Here is a 16926-nt window from a genome sequence, read left to right on the forward strand (position 1 = left end):
GAGGGGAAGAGGGAAAGAGAGTTGGGGAGAGAGAGGGATGCAAAACTTGAGAGACTCTTGAATACTGAAAACGAACTGAGGGTTGAAGGGGGAGGGGGGAAAGAGGTGGTGGTGATGGAGGAGGGCACTTGTGAGGAAGAGCACTGGGTGTTGTATGGAAATCAATTTGACAATAAAATATTATGAAAAAAAACCCACCAAAGGTGCAAGGTGCGGTGTTCTGGGGGATGGCATCAGAGGGGAGGCAGCGGGTAAATCATATAAGGTTCTCCCCCCACAAGGAGGCAAGCGGAGCCATTCAGGCATGTTCACTGATGAAATGTGAGATCCAGCCTGGCCAGTCTGGTGGAGGACAGGTCAGAAGGGAGGGGGAGTGAGATGTTAAGAAAAACCAGTCCCATAAGGACTTTGTCCAGGTGGAAGAAAGTGTCTCACAGGGGGACTGTGAGGACAGAAGGCAAAGGGGAAAATGAAAACCCACTCAACATTTGTTTTTTAAACAGTCACACTCTAGCGATGTGGAAGATTTATTTCAGGGGGATGGGCATGAATACCAAGTTCCTGCAAAAGTCCAGAAGAATGTGGACAAGTGGGCAATGGGAAGGAAAGGTGGTTGGTGTTTTTATTAAAGATTTAGATGAGAATGAGGGCTTTGTATCTGTAGATAAAGCAGAGAGAAAGCTAGAATTAGGTCCAAATTTATCAAAAGCTCAAAAGAATGGGCTATAGCTAAAAAGATTTAGTAGCAATAAATACGAACATCTCGTTCACTAAGTCTGAGTGCACAGGTACAGAATGAAATCCCCACCAAGCGTCCGCAGCTGCAAAGAAGGAGGGCTCTTGGGCAGCAAGCTCACTACACATGGGAAGTCCTCACAGTACCACAGGCGGTACCAGCAGGTGTCCGGCATGCGAGAACCTTCTCTACTTTCTGGTCCTCGGATCACATTGTCTGAATTAGATATTTCAAGATCATAAATCAGAACACACTCAGAAGAGAGCAACCCAGGACTATAAGATTCTAGGCCATAACACAGGAGAATCGTTGGAAAGATGGTACATTTCCTCTGGAGAAAATAAGGCGAGATCTGGAGAAATAAAACAGCTGAATTAAAGCTTAACATATGGAAGGATTTCTACTGTTGGTGTAGTTCTGGAAGACAGAAGTAGGATCTGTGATTGGAAGTTACCGGAATGTAGCAAGTTGTGCCTTCCATCACTGAAGACAGAAGACTCGCCGGGATTAGGGTGCTGAATCAGTACCCGGTGCCCAGGCTGGATTTTTAGGTCTCTAGAGTCTCTTCTGATCTCACAACTGACTCCCAAGACCTGATGAAAACGGAAACTCGAGTTCTATGTTTCCCAGGGGAAAACACGCTGGCAGAAATAAAAAGCCAGCCGGAGACTCAGCCCTTCCCCCTGCTGTCACAGTCCACCTGCGCTTACTTAACACTTCACATGGTTTCTGTCTTTCTTTTTTTCTTGGTTGGTGGCTCTACAGTTGTATTGATTTACTCATTCCACTGATGCCCCCCAGAGGTTTTCGACTTAACACTAAAGAAACATGCAAAAGGCGGAAGCTTCACTCAGTCTTCTGGTTATGACAGGAGCACGCTAGTAATTTCTGCACCTGCAGCCTGCAGACTTCCCCTCATTCTCGCCTACCAGAAATTTAATGGAAATCTGTGTGGAAAACTCCAGGGAAGATGGGGATAAAAATGAAGATATACGAGTGTTCCCTCAATGACACGATTCACTGTGGACGGATCACTGTGGCTCTGTAACTTGAGAGAGGAGATCTAAAGGTTTGGGAGTGAAGAGCATTATTAAAGAATAATAAGCCAATGCAGTTTATTACTTTACAGGCATATTTAAGGGGAGTGACAGTCCTAAGTCTTCAGGCCAGTGAAGCACTGGACCCATCAAGGGCAAGGTGTTCAACTTTCATTTCGACACTTACTGATGCTTTCCCCCGATCCCGTCTTTTGTGGCTTTGCTACTTTTTCTAATTCTTTCTCCTAAAATGCCCTAAATTAAAACTGATATCAATTAAGATTTTTTAAGAGGTTTAATATCCAGTTTTTATCTTAAAAGTTAATTCAAAAGTTTCTCTTAAGAAGTAATTTAAATGCTTTACCTAATTCTCGGGGAGAGGGGGGTGGGAAACTCTGACTTTCTTTCTGAGGGTCGATGTGTCCAGTCAGTGTTTTCCAGAGAAACAGAACCGAAAATACTACCTGACTAAATACTGCTACTTCTCTGGAGAAGATATAAGCCATATAAAGAAAACTATTTTTTTTAAGACTTATTTTAAGAAATAATAGGGGTGCCTGGGTGGCTCAGTCAGTTGAGCGTCCGACTTCAGCTCAGGTCATGATCTCACATGATCTCATGGGTTCGAGCTCCACATCGGGCTCTGTGCTTATAGCCAGCTCAGAGCCTGGAGCCTGTCTTTGGATTCTGTCTCTCCCTCTCTCTCTGTCCCTCCCCTGCTAGCACTGTTTCTCTCTCTCTCAAAAAAAAATAAATAAAACATTTTTAAAAATTTGAAAAAAGAAAGCAACTGATGCCTCTTAAAAAAAAAAAAGAAAAAGAAAAAAGAAATAATGGCATCTGCAATTGTGGAGGCTGGCAAGTCCAAGATGTGTAAGGCGGGCCAGCAGGCCAGAAACTCAGGCAGGATTTCCACGTTCTAGCCCTAAGGCAGAATTCCTTCTCTGGAAAACACAGTTTTTGTTCCAAAAGCTTTCAATGGATTAGATTAGGCCCCCTAGATTATCAAGGGTAATCTCCTTAAAGTCAACTGACGGCAAATGTTAATCAAATGTACAAACTACCTTCCTAGCAATATTTAGACTGGTGTTTGACCAAATCACTGCACTGTAGCCTAGCTAAATTGACAGATTAAATTAACCATCATGGTCAGTGACCCCAGAGAGATTAAGACACTCCATTCCCACACTGAAATCAACATGCTGTAAATGAAAGCATGCCATTCAAAAGTCAAAGGTCTGCGTGTCAATGATCACAATTTTCACTGAATAGGCTGGACACGATTTACTCAAGTCATTTTTCCAGTATTGCAATGCTCTGTTAAGATAATATTCATACAATCGGGGTCAGGAAATCTCAGAGTAGACCTATGAAATCCTCTTACCTCTCACTAATGATCGCTCACTGAGAATCCAATAAAGGTCAGCTTCAAAGCATTATCAAGTAAATCATTTTTATCATTATAACTGGTTGCCTCAACCTTAAATGGTTTGCAAAGTATAGATATGTAGATTTAAAAAAATCCTTCCCTATTGTCACGAAGTGACCCCACTGTCTCAATTGGAAGAAAACTAATATATAGAACTACGTGGATGGGGATGGTGTTGGATAATACATGTTTCTCATGAGAAGGTAAAGTGTTTATGAAGGCTTGAGGTACTAAACTTTACACTTACTGGTTAAAAGGAACCAACTCTGACAAAGGAGAAAATTATATACAACTCTCCAGCACAGCTCTGAAATCAACCTAGAGGAAGGAAGTGCCTAACAGAAAGGCAAATTATATAACCGTGGTGGGGAAGTTTGAGGTTTGGTCATTTCATTCAGCTGGGGTCCACACTGAGAAGGATTCCCGTATCCAGTGTAATTGTCAGCAAGCAACCAGGAACACTGAAAGCCTTCAGCTAAATTATACAGATAAGAGACAAGTATATTTATGATTAAATGGCAAGCCTAGAAGCTTTTTGAATTTACAATGGCTACACACACAGATTCCTAATGCATCAGTAATTGCTTTAAAAAATGATAGGAAGCATTAATTTCCAAGAAATAGATACTACTAGCAATTCAGTACATTTTTTTAAGAAATACCATCCCCTTTTAGTCTTGTGTGACCTCAGGCCACTGAGATTTTAGTGCACACTACACAGAAAGAAAATAACATCCCAGAAACACACTTAGGGTGCCCCAAACCTCAAGGCCACAACCCCTTTCTTTACTTTACCTTTCCTATCTCTATTCTAAACCCTTGCCTTAAAATTCTTGTGAATTTTAATAGACAACTGAGGGAGGATTATAATGACAAAAGGAACCTTTTGGCAAACTTCCTAAACACCACAATGTACCACTGTGTCTTTTATCATCAGGCAAAGTGGCTACATTTTCACTGTGAAAGGCACTAAAATCATGGATGTATTAAAAAAAAGAGACACACAACGTTGTAGAGAGAAACAATCACAATCATAATTAAAGTCTCTCCACTCTCTCAATTTTTCAGTGGAGACGCTATTACCTGGCCCCTGTCTCCACACTGGCACCGAGGAAGGGACCAGCCATGTCCCTTTACTTCCCAGAGCCACGCTTTATCCAGCTCACTGGAAAAAGACCTGGTTCCTGCAGTTTACAAACAAAGGGACGAAGATGGTCACAGAACCAAAAGCTGTTTGTTTTAAAAATAACTGCAATTCTGCACGTTGTTCCATGAACAGGTTTCCAAATAGGAACGCCTCTACTAGATAATGTACGCACTGGAAAGCAAAAGAGGCATCTTTGTGCACCTCCCAGCTGGTGCAGAATGGCTCACCTGTGTCTGGGCTCCCAGTCACAGGATTTAGCAAAATCTTCTTCCATCTGACATCCTGTACTCCTCGCCCCCAAAACCTCCTTGAAGACGCCCCCTCTGTCGTGAGTGTAGTTCTTAGGCACAGCTGGACCACCCAGGACTGGATCTAAGATGCCGAGCGAGCGTTCCTCCCTGTGAGGTTCGCTGGGTTACAGGATCATGACGGGGTCCTCTTCAAAGCCATCTGCCGTCTCAGAGGTCTTCAGACTAAAAATCACTGCACCTCCATTTCTCTATTTTAATGCTTTTTACTGTGGAGCCATTTCTTCTCCTTGTATTTTAGTTGCTGATACTCTACCTGGGACTTAATGCAATGCCACTTTACAAAGCATATAGATAGACCTTTTTTCGAAGAATTTTTTTTAATGTTTTTACTTAATTTTGAGAGACAGAGAGTCAGAGCACAAGTGGGGAAGGGGCAGAGAGAGAGGGAGACACAGAATCCAAAGCAGGCTCCAGGCTCCGAGCTGTTAGCACAGAGCCCGACGACGGGCTTGAACTCACAAACTGTGAGATCATGACCTGAGCTGAAGTCAGGATGCTTAAACAACTGAGCCACCCAGGTGCCCCTGGATATGCCATTTTATATATGTAACAAAGATATCCTCACAGGGATGGTAGGAAGTAGGAAGTCACTATTGCAAAAGAAAGTTCTGGGCATATCTTAATGATGCTTATTTCTTTATTTTTAATAATTTTATTTTTACTGGGGCTCCTGGGTAGCTCAATCAGTTAAGCATCCGACTTTGGCTCATGATCCGACTATATGTGGGCTCCAGCCCCACATTGGGCTCTGTGCTGACAGCTCAAAGCCTGGAGCTGGCTTCACATTCTGTATCTCCCTCTCCCTGTCCCTTCCCTGCTTGTGTGATGCTCTCTCTCTCTCTCTCAAAAATAAGCATTTAAGTATTATAAAAACATTTTACTGAAAATGATATAAATAAATGGTTTATATTTATATATATTTACATTATATATATATATATATATATATGGTTGAGATTACAATTAAAGGGGACAGGAGAGTGTTTTGTGTGTGTGTTGTCAAATTGCCATTTTATTTTTATGTCGTTTGATATTTTATATATTTATATAAATATCAAATATAAATAAACCTCAATATTTTAAGAGTGGTTTAAAGCATGTTGGTTTAGTCAATTACCACACTGTCTACTGTATCATATATAAAATTTAAAGGCATTACTCAGAACATCTAAACCCAGGACCCATCTGAGGAAGTGACATTTAAAGATTTACTAACTTAAATTTTTAAAAAGATAAAAACTGAAATTACAAGCTGAACAAGATATTTTCTTAGGGAGAAAGGTCTGTCTTACATATGCTGGTCCTAACTTCCTGTATAGACACCATAAATAAGCCTCTGCAACTTAAAGTCTTTTCTAGAATTTAACGCATAAGAAACTTAATAAGAAAAACCGTTTGGGGCGCCTGGGTGGCTCAGTCAGTAAGTGCTTGACTCTCGATTTCAGCTCAGGTTATGGTCTTAGCTGGGGTCAGAGCACTGGGCTCTGGGCTGAGCCTGGAGCCTGCTTAGGATTCTTCCTCCCTCCCTGTCCTGTGAGCATGCTCTCTCTGGCTCTCAACAAAACAAAACAAAACAGCTTACTGATTTTTTTTCTATTTTAACATATACACTTTTTGAATTAAAGAAGTGTTAAAGTATAGCTGACATACAATTTTACATGAGTTTCAGGTATGTGACATAGTAACGTGACCTATATACAATGTTGACAACTGCAGCTACCGTACAAAGTGACTAGTAACTACATTCTCTATGCTGGGCTTTGCATCTCCATGACTTTACTTTGTAACTGCAAATTTGGGCCTCTTAATCCTCTTCACCTATGTCACCCATCCCCTGTGTAAGTACTTTGGTTGAAGAAACCCAAACTACGCACTTCTCATGAAAGCCTTATGGAAGGCTGGTTGTACATGCTTCCTAGATTTTCCTTGGAGGGGAACATAGTTAATGGAGTGAGAGTGATTTGTTTCAAGTCAAAATAAGTCCGGGAAGTCCATCTTTGTGGAACAAGTCCATCTTTATGATTTAAAGTGCAAGAATTCTGTGGCAAGTGTTTTAGGAAAGAACCTAAACTTTAGAACTCTGATGCAGTAATAAGAAACACTTCTGAATTACCAAAGAAATGAAAAAAAGTCAAGAGAGGCTGGCATGGGTTTTAACTCAATCACAGCTTCATCTTAGCCTCTGACAGGTCTGTGTGCAGCAACCTCCTGCTGCAACATTTTTTGTGCAACATTCTGACGGGTGAAAAGCACCATCCAAGGTGCCGGGTTGAGGTTTACTCCGTACCTGAGCCCGGCCGATGGCCACGTGACCACACAGCCGCAGTTAGGTCTGAATCAGCATTATGTTTGGATTCTCTCATTGAGACTTTATCATTGTAAACAAAAATTGGCTTTGGGGAAGAATTTCGCATGCCAGGGTAAGTCCATATTTTCATGGCGATGCAATTCCAATCCTTAACAACCGTGACCACAATAATTACAACAACACTTCATGCTGTGTCAGGCACTGTTATGAGTTCTTTACATGTATCAACTCATCGAATCCTCGCCAGAGCCCTGTGAAGGCATTACCAGTGTCCCGGTTTTAAAAGGAAGAAATCAAGGAAAAGCACGGTCAAATGACTTGCTCCAAATCCCTCAAGCAGTGACAGAGCTGAGAACGGTACCCAGACAGCTGGGCCCAAGTCTTAGCACAAAGTCATCGTTTACATTAACGCTAAACTGGGTAGTCAGCGTTGGGTGCAGGATCACATGGCTTCACAAAAGTTTAGCTTCAGTATAATCCTGAAGGGGCAAAGGGCAGATCAAAGATACTCCTTTCGTTAGAGATCAGTCTTATTCAGTATCCCCCACTGCCCTCTTCATTGTGGCCCCGGGTTTTTACAGCTATGCAGGCACCATCTACATGGAGAAAAAGAAAAAAAAAATCCATTCTGTCAAAGGTAAGCCGTCACCGAAAAAGCTCTAAACCACAGCTGATGGCACCATAAAACCTGCAACACACACGCAAATTCCGCTCAGACACGCCTCTGGAGGTTCTGACACGCAGAGCCAGAGATGATGATGTGACATGACGCTCAAAACCGAAGTGCGTAGGTGCCTGGGTGGCTCAGTCGGTTAAGCGACTTCACCTCAGGTCCCAATCTCGCGGTTAGTGAGTTCGAGCCCAGCGTTGGGCTCTGTGCTCACAGCTCAGAGCCTGGAGCCTGCTTCCGATTCTGTGTCTCCCTCCCCTGTCTGCACTCTCTCTCAAAAATAAAATAAAAACATTTAAAAAAAGTAAGTCTGAGTACTATTGTTAAGAAAAAGTACAACATGAAAAGAGCAGAGGTTACCAGACTTAGCCTTCCATCAAGTAACATCTGATGAAGAGAATAATGAGAGGTGAAGTGAATAGAGAGAGCTAAGCCCAAAAGGTATTAGCAAAGGTTGTGCCGTAGGATGCAAGGCAAGAATATCAAGGAGAAGGGCATTCTTGTATCAAGTATTTACACGCAGACCCCAGAAACAAGAGTGGTTTCCAGAGCCAAGATGATGATGATCAGATTTTCACTCTGAAAATCTCTGGGAAAAGTATATAATTCACTATTAAAGAAAAAAACCTTTATCTACCTGAAATTAACCTTTCTTGTTTTAAGGAGAAGGAGGAAGAAGGTGGCAGAAGTAGGAAAAAAAAATTCATTACCTAACTCACCTTCTGTCCAACTGCACATTCAGACCTAAAAGTCCCTAAGTACATACATGCGTGTGCACAGTATTTTACTATTCAAGTGTCCTACTCATATTCACATCTACATTTCCTTCACTAAACTACCGGAGCAAAACAAGAGACAAACGAAATAAATTCACTAGGTTGAGGGCTATGGCTGTTATGGTTTTCCAGGTGATAAGCAAGGCACACTTGACACCTCCAAATGAAATCTACTGTGGTCAAATGGAAGAGCATTAAGTAGGAATAGATCTAAACTAGTCCTCAGCCTTGAATGCATCCTGGAGCCACTGGGGAAGGTTTGGAACGCACTGCCCCCTGGCTCCCACCCCTAGAGTCTCAGACAAGTGCCTGAGGCGGGGCACAGGGAGCCGTAAAAGGTCCCTGGGTGACTTCAACTCACTGTCAAGACTGAGAACCAATGATGCTGCAGCACAGGGGCTCAATAATCACTTCGGTAACATAACCCTATGCCCAAAGCATCGCCTATACTTAAGCGAACTGACCAGCACTACGGATAAGGGGGCCATTATCCTAATATAGATCATCAGCGCTGTAGGAAAAGAGCGCAGTCGGAAGGCAGGAAGCAGGGCACTAGGTCCTGCCAGGTGTGTTAGGTCAGGGCTTCTGAGGACCCAAAGCCTGGATTAAAACCTTGACCAGCTGCCACGCGTGTTAGCTACAGCCTGCTATTACACAAGTTACTGCCACCCAAGCAGGCCTTGTGTCAGAAAGTGGAGACACTGGAAGAAGGGGTCTTTTCTGGAGTTCCACCTTGGAATTTAAACTTATTCGGGAATATAGCTATTTCCTACTGTCACCGTAGTATCAGGGATACAACATTTGTATCTGGAAGGTTATCCCAGAGTAAAGGATGGGTCCTTTTACCAGAAAGCCAACTCCAAAAATCTTACACAGTATTAAAAAAAAGAAAAGTCACAGAAGAAATGTTAAGATACCAAATATCAATAGTCTACCATTTAAATATACCTAATTTTACTGACAATGCTTGCAAAGTCACCTGTGCCAAGTGCATCTCTCACTTCCTTTCTGCGCGGTTGGTTTTGCATTCCTACATCCATCGCAATGTTTGGTCTGGCGTGTCGGCTGTCCTTGGCTTTCCCCACACTTCTTTCTTTCACGGCCACTTGTGTAGGAGCTTCAAGGATGCGGAACTGCCGGATTCAGTGACTTCTTGCCGTCAAAATATATATTAATCTTCAAATCAAAATTTAAAGCGGCACCCAAGAAAATCTTAATAGATTCTTTCTTAACTGGCTATTTCTCCAAGATGCTAGGGAGACCAGTATTTAATGAATAGAGAATCCCACCCGATGCCATTTAAGTATGTAAACTATAATTCAGAGCATTATGAAAACAGATATTAAAGAGGCAAAAGGCCAACAGCAGGGATGATCTAAAGAGTATTATAAGCCAGCTAAGCAAAATAAGTCAGGGAAAGACAAATGTCATCTGATTTCACTCATGCGGAATTTAAGAAAGGAACGAAGGAAAAAAAAGACAAACAAACAAAAAAAAGACTTAACTATAGACAAATGGTATTACCAGAGGGGCTGGGGTGGAGGGGTGGGTGAAATAGGTGACGGGGATTAAAAACTTGTCTCGATGAGCCTGAGTAATGTGCAGAACTACTGAACCACTATACTGTACACCTGAAACTAACAGAACAGTATCTTAACTATACTGGATTTAAAAAAGAGAGACACACACACACAAAAGACACTGCCCTGCTAAACAGCTAGACAAACTTTAAAGCTGGATTTTATATAAAGAATAAGCCTAAATAGCATATGTGTTCAGCACACGGAACCTTAGATCATGCTCAGTGATTAAGCTTCCAATGACAGATTGTCAAGGTCTTTACAAAACACTGTAGGCACGCTTCGGGGACTGAGAGCTGATACCGAAGTAGTAAACCTGACAACATAAATTCTGCCAACAAGGAATAACCAAGACCAGAAAATGAGTTACAGCACTAGTATTTCGAGCTTTGTTGCGGAAACAACATTCTCTCCAAATTCTGGAAAGCCATTTCTCAAAGGATTGGAAGACAGGCAGGAAGGGGGAAAGAGCTTGGCCTGGCGTGGGACCTGCTGTGGAATGCTGTTCATAATCACCTCCAGCATGCAGACTCCGCGGGACATCATTACCACTGAAGAATAAAGACTGCAATGTTAAAGCCAAATAAAAGCTCTGCATTACACCTGGGCTCTGGGAGCAACATTACCTCCACAGGTGTTCTGATTCCGGTGAGCATCATTTAGCATCCAGAAGGGCACTATTTTATTTGAAGGCAATGGTACTGCTTTATTCAAGGAACCTGGTGCAATGGCTGAACATTAAAAACAAACTTAACAATATCAAGTGCTGACAAGGGTGCCGAGCAACTAGAACTCAGACATTGCCCGTAGGAACGCAAACCCGCGGGGCCACCCTGGAAAACGGTTCGGCAGGTTCTTATAAACATGCAGTCTCACATGGGTTGACAAACCCAGTCTGAAGTCTCTCCCTTAGAAAACTGAGAAAAGCCTGTGGGTAAGCATCACGGCGGCATTATTTATGATCGCCCAAACCTGGAAATGACCCAGTGTTCCTCTACAGGGGGGTAGATTAACCACCTGTGGCAGTCCCTTAGGACAGCGAACTACCCATCAACAAATAACTATCGATACATACAACAATCTCATATGCATTATGCTAAGTGAAAAAATTCAGACTCAAAAGGTTACATGGTATATGATTTCACCTTGATGACATTCTGGAAAAGGCAAAACTAGACACATGGTGAACAGATCAGCGGCTGCCAGGGGTTGAGGGTCGGAGGAGGGCCTGACTTAAAGGGGCAACACGAGGGAATTCTCTGGGATGAGAGCACTCCTCTAGACCAGGAGTACAGTGGTGGTTACATGACTATACATTTGGCAAAACTCAATGGATTGTACACCCAAAATATCAGTAAATTTTGGATATGTGAAATAATTTTTTTAAATGTTTTATTTGTTTTTGATACAGAGAGAGACAAAGCATGAGAGGGGGAGGGGCGGAGAAAGAAGGAGACACAGAACCAGAAGCAGGCTCCAGGCTCTGAGCTAGTTGTCCAAACAGAGCCTGACGCGGGGCTCGAACCCACGAATGTGAGATCTGACCTGAGCTGAAGTCAGAGGCTTAACCGACTGAGCCACCCAGGCGCCCCAAAATAATTTTTAAAAAGAGAGAAAAAGCCCTCTGCCTTTTCAAGATTTGTCATTTTTTCCTTTCATCATCAAATTTGACAGCCTCCAAAATCAGTTCCAACTGCCCATCTATTTAATCACGGAGAATCTGATTCATCCCCTACTCTTGAAATTCCTCTCCAAGGGGGTCAGTGAGGGGTTCAGTGACTACCCGGTAACCACAGTAACGGCTTTTCTTTCTTTGAATCCTCGACCTCTTTGTCCTTCTCCCTTGGCAGGTGTGCTTTGCTCGATTATGCTTTTACTATGTTTTTGGCTTCCCTGCCTGTGTTCTTTGTTGGCTCTCCCCCTCCTACACTTTGAATGTTCTCCCCCCTCCCTTTGCAGGTTGTTTCCAGGCTCTCCTTCCTTCCCAGCATCAATCAATAGGCCCTAGAGACTGCGTCCCAGAGTTCCAGCCTCTGTGTCCTTCATCCCATACTGCCTGTTGCCCATTAGACACTTCTACCTACATGTCTCTCTTATGCCGTGTTCCAAACGGAAACTGTTCTATTTCTCCCGCTAAAACCAGGTCCTCCTCATGGATACTTCCATGCCACCCTTAAGCCAATGGGCCACACTCAAACCTGAAGTATAATCTTAAATGCCACCTTTTTACTTGCATCCTTGGACATATGCCTCTGTAGAATCTTGAATTAATCCGTTCCCTTCCCACTTTCAACAGCCTGCCTCAATTTCTGTAGGAACCTCCGAGTTGGTCTGTATGTCGCTGGGCTCTCCCTTATTAAATCCATCCTCGAGTCTACATGCCTACTTCAAGAAGGGAAACAGCTGGCAGATGTCCAGATTTCACTGGTCTTCAAAGGTCTGGCTGATCTGACTGGCTCCACGGATGTTCCCCACATGCTCTCACTACCCCGTGTTACCATTCTCAAAGCAGCGAAAGTCAACTGAAGAGAATGACTTTCGTAGACAGACGAACTATGCATTCATTAAAGACACAGCTGAGCTCTTCTGCTGGACTTTGCGATCAAGCTTGCAAATTCATGAGTAAAGAATTAAGCATGCTTTAATCAGGATCTCTTACTCTCAAGAATCATTAATGGTTCGCCTCTGTCCACAGAATAATATACCAGCCTCTTAGCTTGGCCTTTAACCACTCCACAATCTGGCCTCCATGGACCATCATTCCTAACTGACCTTCTAGAATTTTTTCATCTCGAGGCTCACATGAGTCAATATGACCCAAGTTTTGCTCTTTTCCACATTTTGTAGCTTTTCCTCTCTTCCTTCCCATCCAACTTTATAATCATTTACCCATGTTTTTAATGTTTATGTCCTCCCTGATGACCACAGCCAGCGGTTCTTCCCTCACTGAAGTCTTCATGACCTGCAATTATTTTTGAGCTGTTTCCCTTGCTAAGTCCAAGGAGCGTCTTTGTCAACCTTCCAGCCACCATAATGATTAATATATGCAAGGTACATATTTCTTGGTCAATTTATTCTAAGTCTCAATATTTTCCATTTTTAAATCAATGAGACTTGAATTTTAATAAATTATCCCTTTCAAATGATTACTTTTCATGCACCAGAAAGCAAAGTTGTTAGAAAAAAAATTTTTTTAGAGAACATGCCAATGTATATCAGTGTTTCACACTCGTGCCTGAATAATGATATAAAAAAATTTATGTTCCTGAGCATAGCTGCCTGGTCTAACGCTTCCCTCCTTAGCAAGATGTAAAGTAAGAGCTAGTCACAGTAAAATGGGGGAAAAAGTTATCTAGCCACTTGAATGAACCATCATGAACTTCAGCACTTGACTTTCAGAGGGGACAAGTTTAATACCAAATTGGTCGTCTGAGCCCCTAACTTACAATGCTAATTTGCAGCTATCTGTAGACCCTTTGAGCCAAGTGAAACCATAAAGATCACCTTAATGCAGCAAAGGTTGTGACCAAGGTCACAAATAAAGCCTGTATTCTTTCACCAGATAGCCTGCTGAGGCGAGAAAAGCCCAATTCCGGGTTCTAATTCATTTCCCCCAAAAGATAACCAACGGAATTTTCAGATTATAGGTATTAACTTATTTCTCGTATGTGGAAGTGTTTTCTCATGAATTAGTCAGATGCAGCTTCAAATTTGATCTGAATTCGGTAGACTTTTTAAAAAGAAGTTGCCACGTTGGGAAAGGAGCTGTGTGAGTTCACTTTCCACAGCTCCCAAGCATGAGCATAAAAACATTGAACCCGTAAGCTCGGACAGAGGCAGTTTTGTGAATATCCATCTACGGGACTACTCAAAATAATGGCCTGTAAAAGGACTTGATGTCCTCTAGTGGTGAAATCCAAAACTTCCTTCCAACCTCCATTATTTTTTCAGATCTTGAGAACTGAAAAATATTCAAAAAGTTGAATATTGGAAACTATGTTGAAAGAACTGTCCATCCTCAAGAAAAATGAAAAGTTTTACCACAAGAAATGTGACTTGACTACTATTAAGTACAAGATAAATATATGCTGAGAGGAATATGGTTTTTAAATGTTGGGTTACTATAGTACCTTTCAATATCCTTCAATGTTTCATTTTATAGGTGGTACCCCACCAGTTTCCAACCCTTCTTCGAGTCACACACATATATCGACATACTCAGGAGTACATTGCAGGTCTCTGTTTATAATCCCCTGAAATTCTAATCTAAATTGTCCTAGGACCTAGAAAGACAAATATCACATAATTTCACTCATCCGTGAAATCTAAAAAACAAAACAAATGAACAAACAAACAAAAAGTAGAATCAGACCTATAAATACAGAGAATAAACTGGTGTTTGCCACAGAGGAAGGAGGCATAGGCGAAATGGGTGAAGGGCAGTGGGACATACAGGCTTCCAGTCATGGAGTGGAAAAAATCACAGATATAAAAGACACAGCATAGGACATATAATCAATGATATTGGAATAGTGTCGCACAGTGACAGACGGCATCTACACTGACGAGTATAACATAACACATAGAGATGATGAATCACTGTTGTACACTTGACACTGATGTAACACATTGCTGTCAACCATACTAAAAAAAAATTGTCTTAAAATTACACCAAATTTTTTGCACACGTATACAAAAACGAAGACATTTAAGAATGTACTTTACCTCATAATACCCCAATCTGAATGAATGAATGAATGAGTGAATACAAAGAATGAATCCCTCAACAAATGCTCCCACCTCAAGTGGCAATTTTCACCCCTTGATGGTAATAAAAGATAGAAGTCCTCAACTCCTCCCCACTCACTTCTTGAAAACCTGTGATTGTTAAAAAAAAATAATGACTTGCGGCACTTGGATGTGTACGAAGTGAAATAACATTCATAAAAATAAAACACTACGTTGGAGTCCTATGTTCTGATGCAGGTAACATGTTTTAAATACATGCAAAACTTAGTTGTTAAACTTCAAGCAATACTTACTTGTGCACTCAAAATACTGCTACTTAGATTTAAAAATATATATTTTCACCTTTTTTCAATCTTTGGCATCTACTCACATAGATGCTTCTGAACACCAAAAATATAAATTTAGGGCTAAAAAAATAAGAAAAAAGATGTGGGCCAGAAATAAGTTTTATTTAACTCAGAAGTACAATTATTAAAAACACCATATATAAAATGTGTCCCTTGGAAACTGACGTCTCTAGGCAAAGGTGTGAAAGAATTATTTTTCCCATGAAGGAGATGGCAGCCAATTAAGTTCCCCCTTTATAAAAAAATATTTTGCTGATAGTCACATGATTTGTATATTAATTGTTAGAAACACAACCAGTTAACCTGCTCAGGCACTGAAATGCTAATTTGCAGTTCACTGATACCTGAAAAAGTTGATGATGTGCAGATTCTAGAAAACGGGTTTGTTGTTGTTGTTGTTCTGTTTTTTGACTACGAACTGGCATGCGTGAACTTTCTGGAACAATTTTTTTTCCAAAAGCAGTTACTTTGTGGGGATTAGGCCCGAAACCATTTATATTATAATGAGGACGCTGCCCTTCCGCTGCCCTCCGTTGGGGAGGGGCCCAACCCCGGGCACGCAGCCCATCAAGTTTGATAAGGCAGTTATAAAGACATCTCCTCTTAGCCACCCCTTCCCCAGCCCAAATCAAAATAATGACCGAGCAATCTTTCAAACACATTAACACAACATAAACCAGCCTACAGGAAGTAGCATGATTTCAACGTAAACAGGGTCAAGACACCTTGTCAGACTTAACCTCGGGTACTCGGCTGGAGGGATTAAGTCATTAGACTTTAGGTGCCCAAACTCTTCCTGACAGAGCAGATACACTTCCAAAGATTGGTGCAGGTTTTCTGGAACTTTCACATTAAAATAGCACACCATGTAAATCAAAAGTTTTTTTTCTTTTCTTTTTAAGGTCTTTTTGGACGAACACTAGGTTCTCACATTTAGGGAAACAATCGTTTCCTTTTATGTGTGTATGGAAAACGCATTGCAGTTAGGACGCCTGCAATTTTAATTCTTTTTAAAATAAGAAACTGCCTCATCGCCTGCATCCCAAGGGTAGGAAGGTGCTAGAAACAGTTTACCGGCCAGGCATAGAAGAGACCAGGAGAGGGGATTTGCAAGACAGTTTCTCAAGAAAAAGATACTAAGGAGGGAAAATGGGGTTGGGGGAAGAAACGTGCGCCTTGTCTTGGAGATGTGAGCCCCTGTCCTCGAGTGTTAATGTGGACGTCGGGGTGGGGGTGGGGGACCGGTGTGACCACCTGATCCACGTTCCTTCTACCTTGGGTTCGTGCATGGACTAAATAAAAACATGAACTCTGGGGGCCCTTTCATGTCCACAAATCTACGAGTCCGACTCTCGCGCACACGCAGGCCGCACCTTCCTGCAGCCAGCTCGTGCCCTCCCCACCCCGCGACCTCGGTCCGCCCGGGAGCGGGTCGTAACTGCGGACACACGGGCTGGGGGCGCGGGTGACCGCCGATCCCCGCGGGACCCTAGCGCCGGCACTCCGCTGCGCCACGGGCGCCCGCGACCCCGGCAGCCGGCGCGACCGAGGAAGGCGGGAGGGGGGCCAGAAACGGATAATCCTGTCGGTCGCACCTGGCAGAGGATTTTCCGGCTGGCTGTTTAGTTTGGGGGATACGATTTCCCCATTCAACTGAATTAGAGCCGAGTCGGCAGATGGGAGGGGAGCGGCCAGCGTTTTTCCAGTTCCTCCTCCCGCCCGCGCTCGCTGGCGAGTTTCCACCTGTTGTGGGAAAGTCGAGGTGGAGCGTAAGAGGGGCGACCGGAACTGCGGCCGGCCGCGCTCGGGCACCGCGGGCCCCGGCGGCCGACGCGC

At 42.7% G+C, this 16926-nt stretch overlaps 1 protein-coding gene across 2 annotated transcripts in view; it reads right to left on the reverse strand.

Annotated features, from left to right (window-relative positions):
• The window catches only part of MAP7 (microtubule associated protein 7), a 173346-nt gene that overhangs the window by 156024 nt on the left and 396 nt on the right, over nucleotides 1-16926 (reverse strand). The gene's annotated exons all lie outside the window — the stretch shown is intronic.

The sequence above is a fragment of the Suricata suricatta genome, chromosome 7, assembly GCF_006229205.1.
Source record: "Suricata suricatta isolate VVHF042 chromosome 7, meerkat_22Aug2017_6uvM2_HiC, whole genome shotgun sequence".
Lineage (NCBI taxonomy): Eukaryota > Metazoa > Chordata > Mammalia > Carnivora > Herpestidae > Suricata > Suricata suricatta.